The 12373-nt window shown below is 36.1% G+C and overlaps 2 long non-coding RNA genes across 2 annotated transcripts; one reads left to right on the forward strand and one right to left on the reverse strand.

Moving 5' to 3' along the window:
* On the reverse strand, positions 1-5059 carry LOC134814172 (uncharacterized). The gene is made up of 5 exons (XR_010160111.1): positions 4791-5059; positions 4467-4560; positions 4215-4351; positions 459-545; positions 1-301 (listed from the first exon to the last, which is right to left on the reverse strand). It is a non-coding gene; the product is annotated as an uncharacterized LOC134814172 (long non-coding RNA).
* Positions 5060-6709: 1650 nt separating this feature from the next.
* Positions 6710-11735, forward strand: LOC134814226 (uncharacterized). The gene is made up of 5 exons (XR_010160122.1): positions 6710-6888; positions 7120-7213; positions 7330-7466; positions 11193-11279; positions 11437-11735. It is a non-coding gene; the product is annotated as an uncharacterized LOC134814226 (long non-coding RNA).
* Positions 11736-12373: the final 638 nt, after the last annotated feature.

A 12373-nucleotide genomic window follows, 5' to 3' on the forward strand; every position in this document is an offset into this window, starting at 1 on the left:
TTAACGAAAACGCTTTTATATTTCAATTTTCAAAGTGAATGTTATTTATAAAGAAGTACACAGAAGTTCCGAATCTCAAAATGTCAAACTTTAAATATTATACGTTCTGCAGATATCGCCAGTCTTGTAATTGGCTCTTAAAAATTGACTGATATTCAAAATATCCAATATAATGTAACTCATTTTTTGTTTTCAAATAAAAGTCCTTTTATCCTAATAACACAATTTCAGCTGTCGTCGGCGACCATTTGTTCAGAAGATAATCACGTTTCTTGGCTGCCACTCTTTGTAACTTCGTAACCTGGATAAAAAGGTGGATTAATTGTGGTTTATCTGATTCTGTTCTATCCGCGATTGTTTTATATCAAGACAAGGTGGACACTGAGGTTGATCCAGCGACCAATCAAATATGGAGGGCAAGAGCCAAGAGGAAGCAAATGTAAGTAATATTGACAAACCAGTTGTGTCGCTGTCCAGTGTCTTTGCTGCGTGGATTTATCTTGTCGACACAGCGGTTCGTGTCAAATTGACCACATTTGTGAACGCTGAGGAAGGGAATTCGGATTACAAATTTATAATAGGGGAAGTACGGCTCTTTATAAAGATATGATTTAGTAAAAGTAATTGCTGAATCATTAACACAATGAAAATGTGCATTGTATTGTAGATTGTATTTAACTGCAGTCAATGAATAAAAAAGTCTGGTTCGTAGCTGAAACTTTTTCCGCCACAGTAAATGTTTTTAAATCGGATAGAATATTTAAAGGGGAAGCCAAGGGGTATTTTTGGGTACTTTGGGGGATTTCATTCTGGGTTCATAGGCTATCACTATCCATTATCGGTATGAAATCTTTTATCTAGATAAACAGATAAAGATTTAGGTTTTATCTAGATAAAACCGATCATTTTTCTGCTGAAGGCTAAAGCCAAAATGTTATCCAAATTTCATAAAAAACTAATTGTCGACTTTAAACATTGTTTTACCAGTAATCTTGGCAAATAAAAGTACCACTTCCTTTCTTTTGAAAATAGTAAAGCACCAGTTTTCTTCTCCTAAGAAAATTAGTGCACCATGACCATTTCTCTTCAAAACAATAGACCAACGGTTTCCTTCTCCCGAGAACATGAACAGTAGTGCACCAGTTCTCTTCAAAATAGTAGACCAACGGTTTCCTTCTCCCGAGAACATGAACAGTAGTGCACCAGTTCTCTTCAAAATAGTAGACCAACGGTTTCCTTCTCCCGAGAACAGTAGTGCACCAGTTCTCTTCAAAACAGTTAAGCATTAAGTAATTCAGTAAACCGTTTCCTTATCCTGTGGATAACTTGGAGCAACAGATTCCTTCTCCTGGGAACAATGTTTCACGCCCAGAACACTTACGGAATACAATTGAGTGCCCTGCCGGTATTTTTGACTCTCGTTAACAGTAACATGCTCGTGCCCATGCCCGTCTCCAGAATGGTTACAAAGGTAAAACGCCAGCACCCTCAAGAGAACAATACCAATAACCTTCTCTGGATTTCTACAGTTCATACAGTTCTACAGTTCCATAGGTATACAAATGTAAATAAACCTCTTAAGCACACATCCAAGTAAAATGACATCCAAGGAATGACATAAAGATCTCTTCTCTGTGAGGTAGTCAAACAATATGATGACCCTATTAAAGCTGAACGAATAACAACATAGTTGAAGGAATTACAACATGAGTTGGGTAGGGCAAAATGTCAAAGTTACACCCCTCTCATCCTGAGCTGTATTTCACTAAACTAACAGTCACACCCTGCTCCTGTTACACTAAACTAACAGTTACACCCTAGCCCCCGTAATCTGTATTACACTAAACTAACAGTTACACCCTAGCCCCCGTAATCTGTATTACACTAAACTAACAGTTACACCCCGGCCCCTGTGTTACAATAAGCTAACAGTAACACCCCGCCCCCTTTGTAACACTAAGCCAACAGTTACATCCTGCCCCCTGTGTTATACCAAGCTAACAGTTATCAGGTGTGCGCAGGATTTTTGAAAGGGCAAAGCGCCGGCTCTGAGGTTACCGTTGCGAGCAGCCCCCGGAAAATTGTTCGACTGGATTATATACTAAACCAATAGGATATCAATACAGAAGGTTCAAAGCAGCAGTTGATTAGACAATTTGTTATTAGTAATATTTTGAATTTAAAACATTGGACAAATTAAAATTAAAGATAGCACGAATTTTAAGTTATTCTGGATATCTCCAGTCTGAAAAGATGCCGTATGGCTTAGCGTACGCTTTTTGGTACTGGATCGTGATGTCCCATGATTCTGAAATAATGATGTTTTTTGACCCTTCTGATTAAGACTGAGGCTGATCCTCAGTGCTTTCCAATTATATTAATCTGCCTATCTCAAATCTCTTTTGAGCCTCATCATACCCACTCAACTATGAGGATTGGCTTCCTAGATTTAGGAGCAGCCAACCCATGGAAATTATATATGCACAAGGCATGTGTATCGACCTAATTAATTCGAACCTACTATATTCGTTTAAAAATAAAACTTTTGCATCATGTCATTAATGCAAATGTTTGTGAAAATGTTTATAAAATTGTTTATAAAATTATTTTGTTGCTCTGTAGAAGGCAATTAAAAAAAATTCTGGGTCAACATTTCAAAAAGAGCCAGGGGCCGGCGCGGGGGCGATCGCCTACATCGCCACCCGCCTGCGAACCAGGCCTCCCACCCTTAAATTCCCAAAAATTCAAGGTTTTAAAGGTGGCCGTGGTTTTTCTTGGTTTTCAAACCCTTAATTCAAGGTTTTCAGATAGCCATTTTCACGGTTTTCAAGGTTTTTTAAGACGAATATGTATGTTTGCACTACGAAAACTTGTTAATTTTATCTATTTTCTCAAAACTAATGAATGAAATAATATAACCTGGACTAGGTTAGGCTAGGATTGCTCAAAACATAAATGAGGGGACTGGTGGGGCAAAGGATATGATTTTAAGCAAGAAAACTGCCGAAGGCGAAATTTATAGTTGAAATTCAAGGTTTTCAAGCGTTTTTGTGAAAATCCAAGGTTTGCAAGGTTTTTGATTCAAAATATCAGAAATCAAGGTTCTCAAGGGTTTCAAGGTTGGCTGGGAGGGCTGCTGCACACGCCCATGACAGTTACACCCCGGCATCTATGTTACAGTTAGCTAACAGTTTCACCCCGGCCCCTGTGTTTCAGATAGCTGTATGCAATGTCTCTCAAAATTGATTTTATAGCTGTTCCTGATAGAATGATATCTATCAGGAGCTCCCATGGAAAATATTGTTCCTAGCCAAAGTTGCCCCCAAAGTTATCAGCTTTTCAAATAAAATAATCAAAAAAAAGGCCTATTTTAAAATTTTGATGAGACATAATTTTTCTAAATGGTCCTTAGAACATATCCTGAAAGTTTCAAGGTGATTGCTCAAAAAATGTAGGAGAAGATGGAATTTTAGTTTTCAAGGCGCGCTATTGAAAACCGCTTGCGCAATACAATTACATGTAATGAGCGATGACCTTTGACCGGTCATACCCTTGACTAGGAACAATAATTTTCCTTGGCAGCAATGATTCTAAACATTTCAATGATCACGTTTGACTAATTAAGCCAATGATTGATCTGAAAAGAAACATATTGTATAAAGTAAAGTCACTGGTAATTTGAACAGCTAAGAGCGTAAAAATGGGGTTTGGCTAATTAACTCAACAACCAGAAGCCTGAGGACTTAAAAACCAAGCTCTACCCCACTAATAATCTGAATTTTGAACATCCAGTTACCCAAGTTTAGATTATATTCCTAACTATAATCAGCAGTAGAGTTATTTTCATTTTCTCTATTATCACCACAGGCTAGAGCATAATTTAAGTAGGTTTTGGTCTATTAAATCGACAGCCCAGCATGATGCCTGAGGAAGTTTAAACTAGGCTAAATTTACCCCACTTAATATGATCATTTTACTACTCAATTTAAGCCCCTAACTTCAATCAGAAACCGAGTCATTTTGATTTTAAGTGCAGTGGTCGCAACATGCATCAAACTGCAGCATAATTTTGGGTAATTATGAGGACCTTTTTCACAGATGATTTCCAATGCCCATTAAGGCATTCCCAATAATACCCCTTGGCTTCCCCCATAGTTCTAACCATATAATGGCCAAACCATATATGTTCTAACATAATTATTTTAATGACAAACCTTAGTTGATTTCATCTTTCAATCCGAATTGAAGCTTGACAGGATATTCCGCCTTTTTTCTGCTGCTGAAATTCTTGTCTACTCCTTCGAAGTTGCAAAGCGTGTATATGTCACTTTGTGTCTAAAGTTCCTGGTCCCTGAAGGATTTTGATTGAGCAGCAGTTAAATACGAATTTTTTAGAATCTAAAGTCCAAATGTGTTCACAGATAATTAAGAAAACAGAATTACAAGTAAAAAGCAGTTATTTAGACCTTTATGAAGCTGTGAATGTTGTGCAATACATCTTTGTGATGTTCTTATCATAATCTCCATTCTAACACTCCTCAGCATATCAACTCTTTCAACCTGAACAGAAATGTAAAATAAAAAGCTTTTTCGTGGCACACCTGTGCATTTTGAGTTTTGTGCCACAATATTATAAAAGTTAAAATTATTATTTATAATTCATATGTAACAATCAAAGCGAGATATTACTTTTAGGTAATTAGTGGTTATCCTCCCAAAAGGATTCTCACCAGTATATAATTTGAATAATCAAATTGAATAATCAAATCTGAAATCAAACAACAAAATACCTTTCTTTTACAGAGCAAATGTGTGACTTTCGTGGTGAATCATATGAAAACTTTCCCAAGTCTGCTATCCTTGTTACCAACTGACCATATCATAGCATAGACAACCGTATGAAACATCCTAGATTATTGTAGTTTGAGAAGTCAAAACATGAATAATTAGCTCACACCTCTGAAGAGGCAATGAAGGAATAAGAATATCACGCATCGAATGGACCAAAGTGCATCAACTTTATATCAAAAGTGTATCAAAGTATCAACTTACTGCCACAAGAATACCACTGCAAACGATACAGTAGTTCTTTACAAAAAAATTCGTTTTTCAATAGAAGGTAATTCTTGGCAGACGACATTGCAAAACTAGACAAGAAAACCAAAACTTTCATGATAACTACTATTTACTGGCCAGTCTGAACTAACAAAATAGTCTGAACTAACAAAATAAACCTCGCTGGTCGATTAGGAGGATGAGAGAGACAACAATAACATGCACCCTGAAAAAACAGCAAGTTTGTGGCAGGTATAATGAGTGGCGAGAAGGTTAGCGCTCGATTCATAGGTGATTTTAAATTATATTATAGTTGGTGAGCCGCGCGCCAAATGAAAAAAATTTCATAAATGATAAATCCAAAATCTAAATTTAGTTATATTCATAAGTCATTTGAAAATACCAAATACTGTCACAGAGTATTAGAAATAAAATTAAACAAACAAATTAAAATTTGTACTTAACCCAAGTACAACGGAAATCATTTTAAAATCATCTAAACTAAACTTTTGATTTTTGAGCCTGCAGCTTACTTTATTAACTTAAAATAAATTTAAATGCTAAACAATTTTTCGCGGCGGTCATTCAAGATAAAGTCGAAATTTTAAATCTAAAATAAGCCACCCCCCCCTATTGTTTAGGAAGTTGACAGACATAATAAAAATTACATAAACATAGTGCCAAAAATGAAAAATAATTTAGCAAATCTAAAATAATATATTAATCCACATTACATTTATATTTGAAAAACATAAAAGTAATTGTATGAAATGAATTAACAATGATTTTGTAAAATGAAAAATAATTGCCGAATTCGTTTTCGAATTAATTAAACTCAGCTTGTTTTCGTGTGGCTCAGATAATATTATTTTAAAATGGCATGGCTTGCAATATAATCATATAAAAATGTTTGATAGCAAAATCATTTCAATGACAACTATAAACTTTTCTTAAACTAGCGGGGTTGATTTTGAGAGTTTTCAATTTTGCTTAAAAAAAGTGACATGTGACAGCTCCGTTTAAATTGTTTAGCAATATTATATGATATAATATAAAAATTGAAAAAAGGCAAAATAAACGATGAGCCATGCTGCAGTATGCAGTTGCATTTATTAAAAATAATATTGTTGTTTATTTATTTGAATTTTAATATTCTTAAAAATGAATACAATTCAATTTGCAATTCATATTTAATATTCATGATTTATGAATATGAACTATTTTTCCTTTTTTTTTCATTTGGCGCGCGGCTCACCAACTATAATATAATTTAAAATCACCTATGAATCGAGCGCTAACCTTCTCGCCACTCATTACCTGCCACAAACTTGCTGTTTTTTCAGGTGCATGTTATTGTTGTCTCTCTCATCCTCCTAAATCGACCAGCGAGGTTTATTTTGTTAGTTCAGACTATTTTGTTAGTTCAGACTGGCCAGTAAATAGTAGTTATCATGAAAGTTTTGGTTTTCTTGTCTAGTTTTGCAATGTCGTCTGCCAAGAATTACCTTCTATTGAAAACGAATTTTTTTGTAAAGAACTACTGTATCGTTTGCAGTGGTATTCTTGTGGCAGTAAGTTGATACTTTGATACACTTTTGATATAAAGTTGATGCACTTTGGTCCATTCGATGCGTGATATTCTTATTCCTTCATTGCCTCTTCAGAGGTGTGAGCTAATTATTCATGTTTTGACTTCTCAAACTACAATAATCTAGGATGTTTCATACGGTTGTCTATGCTATGATATGGTCAGTTGGTAACAAGGATAGCAGACTTGGGAAAGTTTTCATATGATTCACCACGAAAGTCACACATTTGCTCTGTAAAAGAAAGGTATTTTGTTGTTTGATTTCAGATTTGATTATTCAATTTGATTATTCAAATTATATACTGGTGAGAATCCTTTTGGGAGGATAACCACTAATTACCTAAAAGTAATATCTCGCTTTGATTGTTACATATGAATTATAAATAATAATTTTAACTTTTATAATATTGTGGCACAAAACTCAAAAATGCACAGGTGTGCCACGAAAAAGCTTTTTATTTTACATTTCTGTTCAGGTTGAAAGAGTTGATATGCTGAGGAGTGTTAGAATGGAGATTATGATAAGAACATCACAAAGATGTATTGCACAACATTCACAGCTTCATAAAGGTCTAAATAACTGCTTTTTACTTGTAATTCTGTTTTTCTTAATTATCTGTGAACACATTTGGACTTTAGATTCTAAAAAATTCGTATTTAACTGCTGCTCAATCAAAATCCTTCAGGGACCAGGAACTTTAGACACAAAGTGACATATACACGCTTTGCAACTTCGAAGGAGTAGACAAGAATTTCAGCAGCAGAAAAAAGGCGGAATATCCTGTCAAGCTTCAATTCGGATTGAAAGATGAAATCAACTAAGGTTTGTCATTAAAATAATTATGTTAGAACATATATGGTTTGGCCATTATATGGTTAGAACTATGGGGGAAGCCAAGGGGTATTATTGGGAATGCCTTAATGGGCATTGGAAATCATCTGTGAAAAAGGTCCTCATAATTACCCAAAATTATGCTGCAGTTTGATGCATGTTGCGACCACTGCACTTAAAATCTAAATGACTCGGTTTCTGATTGAAGTTAGGGGCTTAAATTGAGTAGTAAAATGATCATATTAAGTGGGGTAAATTTAGCCTAGTTTAAACTTCCTCAGGCATCATGCTGGGCTGTCGATTTAATAGACCAAAACCTACTTAAATTATGCTCTAGCCTGTGGTGATAATAGAGAAAATGAAAATAACTCTACTGCTGATTATAGTTAGGAATATAATCTAAACTTGGGTAACTGGATGTTCAAAATTCAGATTATTAGTGGGGTAGAGCTTGGTTTTTAAGTCCTCAGGCTTCTGGTTGTTGAGTTAATTAGCCAAACCCCATTTTTACGCTCTTAGCTGTTCAAATTACCAGTGACTTTACTTTATACAATATGTTTCTTTTCAGATCAATCATTGGCTTAATTAGTCAAACGTGAGCATTGAAATGTTTAGAATCATTGCTGCTAAGGAAAATTATTGTTCCTAGTCAAGGGTATGACCGGTCAAAGGTCATCGCTCATTATATGTAATTGTATTGCGCAAGCGGTTTTCAATAGCGCGCCTTGAAAACTAAAATTCCATCTTCTCCTACATTTTTTGAGCAATCACCTTGAAACTTTCAGGATATGTTCTAAGGACCATTTAGAAAAATTATGTCTCATCAAAATTTTAAAATAGGCCTTTTTTTTGATTATTTTATTTGAAAAGCTGATAACTTTGGGGGCAACTTTGGCTAGGAACAATATTTTCCATGGGAGCTCCTGATAGATATCATTCTATCAGGAACAGCTATAAAATCAATTTTGAGAGACATTGCATACAGCTATCTGAAACACAGGGGCCGGGGTGAAACTGTTAGCTAACTGTAACATAGATGCCGGGGTGTAACTGTCATGGGCGTGTGCAGCAGCCCTCCCAGCCAACCTTGAAACCCTTGAGAACCTTGATTTCTGATATTTTGAATCAAAAACCTTGCAAACCTTGGATTTTCACAAAAACGCTTGAAAACCTTGAATTTCAACTATAAATTTCGCCTTCGGCAGTTTTCTTGCTTAAAATCATATCCTTTGCCCCACCAGTCCCCTCATTTATGTTTTGAGCAATCCTAACCTAGTCCAGGTTATATTATTTCATTCATTAGTTTTGAGAAAATAGATAAAATTAACAAGTTTTCGTAGTGCAAACATACATATCGTCTTAAAAAACCTTGAAAACCTTGAAAATGGCTATCTGAAAACCTTGAATTAAGGGTTTGAAAACCAAGAAAAACCACGGCCACCTTTAAAACCTTGAATTTTAGGGAATTTAAGGGTGGGAGGCCTGGTTCGCAGGCGGGTGGCGATGTAGGCGATCGCCCCCGCGCCGGCCCCTGGCTCTTTTTGAAATGTTGACCCAGAATTTTTTTTAATTGCCTTCTACAGAGCAACAAAATAATTTTATAAACAATTTTATAAACATTTTCACAAACATTTGCATTAATGACATGATGCAAAAGTTTTATTTTTAAACGAATATAGTAGGTTCGAATTAATTAGGTCGATACACATGCCTTGTGCATATATAATTTCCATGGGTTGGCTGCTCCTAAATCTAGGAAGCCAATCCTCATAGTTGAGTGGGTATGATGAGGCTCAAAAGAGATTTGAGATAGGCAGATTAATATAATTGGAAAGCACTGAGGATCAGCCTCAGTCTTAATCAGAAGGGTCAAAAAACATCATTATTTCAGAATCATGGGACATCACGATCCAGTACCAAAAAGCGTACGCTAAGCCATACGGCATCTTTTCAGACTGGAGATATCCAGAATAACTTAAAATTCGTGCTATCTTTAATTTTAATTTGTCCAATGTTTTAAATTCAAAATATTACTAATAACAAATTGTCTAATCAACTGCTGCTTTGAACCTTCTGTATTGATATCCTATTGGTTTAGTATATAATCCAGTCGAACAATTTTCCGGGGGCTGCTCGCAACGGTAACCTCAGAGCCGGCGCTTTGCCCTTTCAAAAATCCTGCGCACACCTGATAACTGTTAGCTTGGTATAACACAGGGGGCAGGATGTAACTGTTAGCTTAGTGTTACAAAGGGGGCGGGGTGTTACTGTTAGCTTATTGTAACACAGGGGCCGGGGTGTAACTGTTAGTTTAGTGTAATACAGATTACGGGGGCTAGGGTGTAACTGTTAGTTTAGTGTAATACAGATTACGGGGGCTAGGGTGTAACTGTTAGTTTAGTGTAACAGGAGCAGGGTGTGACTGTTAGTTTAGTGAAATACAGCTCAGGATGAGAGGGGTGTAACTTTGACATTTTGCCCTACCCAACTCATGTTGTAATTCCTTCAACTATGTTGTTATTCGTTCAGCTTTAATAGGGTCATCATATTGTTTGACTACCTCACAGAGAAGAGATCTTTATGTCATTCCTTGGATGTCATTTTACTTGGATGTGTGCTAAAGAGGTTTATTTACATTTGTATACCTATGGAACTGTAGAACTGTATGAACTGTAGAAATCCAGAGAAGGTTATTGGTATTGTTCTCTTGAGGGTGCTGGCGTTTTACCTTTGTAACCATTCTGGAGACGGGCATGGGCACGAGCATGTTACTGTTAACGAGAGTCAAAAATACCGGCAGGGCACTCAATTGTATTCCGTAAGTGTTCTGGGCGTGAAACATTGTTCCCAGGAGAAGGAATCTGTTGCTCCAAGTTATCCACAGGATAAGGAAACGGTTTACTGAATTACTTAATGCTTAACTGTTTTGAAGAGAACTGGTGCACTACTGTTCTCGGGAGAAGGAAACCGTTGGTCTACTATTTTGAAGAGAACTGGTGCACTACTGTTCATGTTCTCGGGAGAAGGAAACCGTTGGTCTACTATTTTGAAGAGAACTGGTGCACTACTGTTCATGTTCTCGGGAGAAGGAAACCGTTGGTCTACTATTTTGAAGAGAACTGGTGCACTACTGTTCATGTTCTCGGGAGAAGGAAACCGTTGGTCTATTGTTTTGAAGAGAAATGGTCATGGTGCACTAATTTTCTTAGGAGAAGAAAACTGGTGCTTTACTATTTTCAAAAGAAAGGAAGTGGTACTTTTATTTGCCAAGATTACTGGTAAAACAATGTTTAAAGTCGACAATTAGTTTTTTATGAAATTTGGATAACATTTTGGCTTTAGCCTTCAGCAGAAAAATGATCGGTTTTATCTAGATAAAACCTAAATCTTTATCTGTTTATCTAGATAAAAGATTTCATACCGATAATGGATAGTGATAGCCTATGAACCCAGAATGAAATCCCCCAAAGTACCCAAAAATACCCCTTGGCTTCCCCTTTAAATATTCTATCCGATTTAAAAACATTTACTGTGGCGGAAAAAGTTTCAGCTACGAACCAGACTTTTTTATTCATTGACTGCAGTTAAATACAATCTACAATACAATGCACATTTTCATTGTGTTAATGATTCAGCAATTACTTTTACTAAATCATATCTTTATAAAGAGCCGTACTTCCCCTATTATAAATTTGTAATCCGAATTCCCTTCCTCAGCGTTCACAAATGTGGTCAATTTGACACGAACCGCTGTGTCGACAAGATAAATCCACGCAGCAAAGACACTGGACAGCGACACAACTGGTTTGTCAATATTACTTACATTTGCTTCCTCTTGGCTCTTGCCCTCCATATTTGATTGGTCGCTGGATCAACCTCAGTGTCCACCTTGTCTTGATATAAAACAATCGCGGATAGAACAGAATCAGATAAACCACAATTAATCCACCTTTTTATCCAGGTTACGAAGTTACAAAGAGTGGCAGCCAAGAAACGTGATTATCTTCTGAACAAATGGTCGCCGACGACAGCTGAAATTGTGTTATTAGGATAAAAGGACTTTTATTTGAAAACAAAAAATGAGTTACATTATATTGGATATTTTGAATATCAGTCAATTTTTAAGAGCCAATTACAAGACTGGCGATATCTGCAGAACGTATAATATTTAAAGTTTGACATTTTGAGATTCGGAACTTCTGTGTACTTCTTTATAAATAACATTCACTTTGAAAATTGAAATATAAAAGCGTTTTCGTTAAAGCATTACAAAATATCAAAAGACTGAAAATTAGCTTCGCAACGAGCAAGAATGTCGTATTATTATCATCGGCCTCGGATTGGTTTTTACACTATATCCTCAAATCATGGCATATAATACAGAAACTGATTATGACAGCATAGTTGGTTGTCGGATTGGTTGAAACTTAAATGCCCTCATATTATTTCATATAATTTGATTGTTATTTTAATTTGTATTCCATCATTTGGGTTACTGTATCGGAAGTAATGAATAGATGGAAAGTGGCTTGTATCTGATTTACAAAAAGAAGTATAATTCAATAAGTATTTGAAACCGTGTTACTATTTCAACGGTGACTGGCGGCCACTTTCTGTCGCAATTTTTGCCGCACTCATGAATCCCGGATTTTGGCACATTGAGACAAATTTGGGACAGAAATTTGAGGCAATAGGTATGCCAGGGCTGACTTGTAATCGATCTGGCATGGTAGAGAGGGTACCGGGTCTGTTGGCTTAACTGGACGCTTGGCCTAACTTGACTAATGGCCTAACAAGTAATAGTATACTGAACAAACGGACGGATGGCCTATTCCTAACTTAAGGCAGATTTTAGGCCGATAGTCTACTTGAGGTCACCTGGCCTAACTGCATGAGTG

This window comes from Bolinopsis microptera, chromosome 4, assembly GCF_026151205.1.
Source record: "Bolinopsis microptera isolate Bmic1 chromosome 4, MBARI_Bmic_1.0, whole genome shotgun sequence".
NCBI lineage: Eukaryota > Metazoa > Ctenophora > Tentaculata > Lobata > Bolinopsidae > Bolinopsis > Bolinopsis microptera.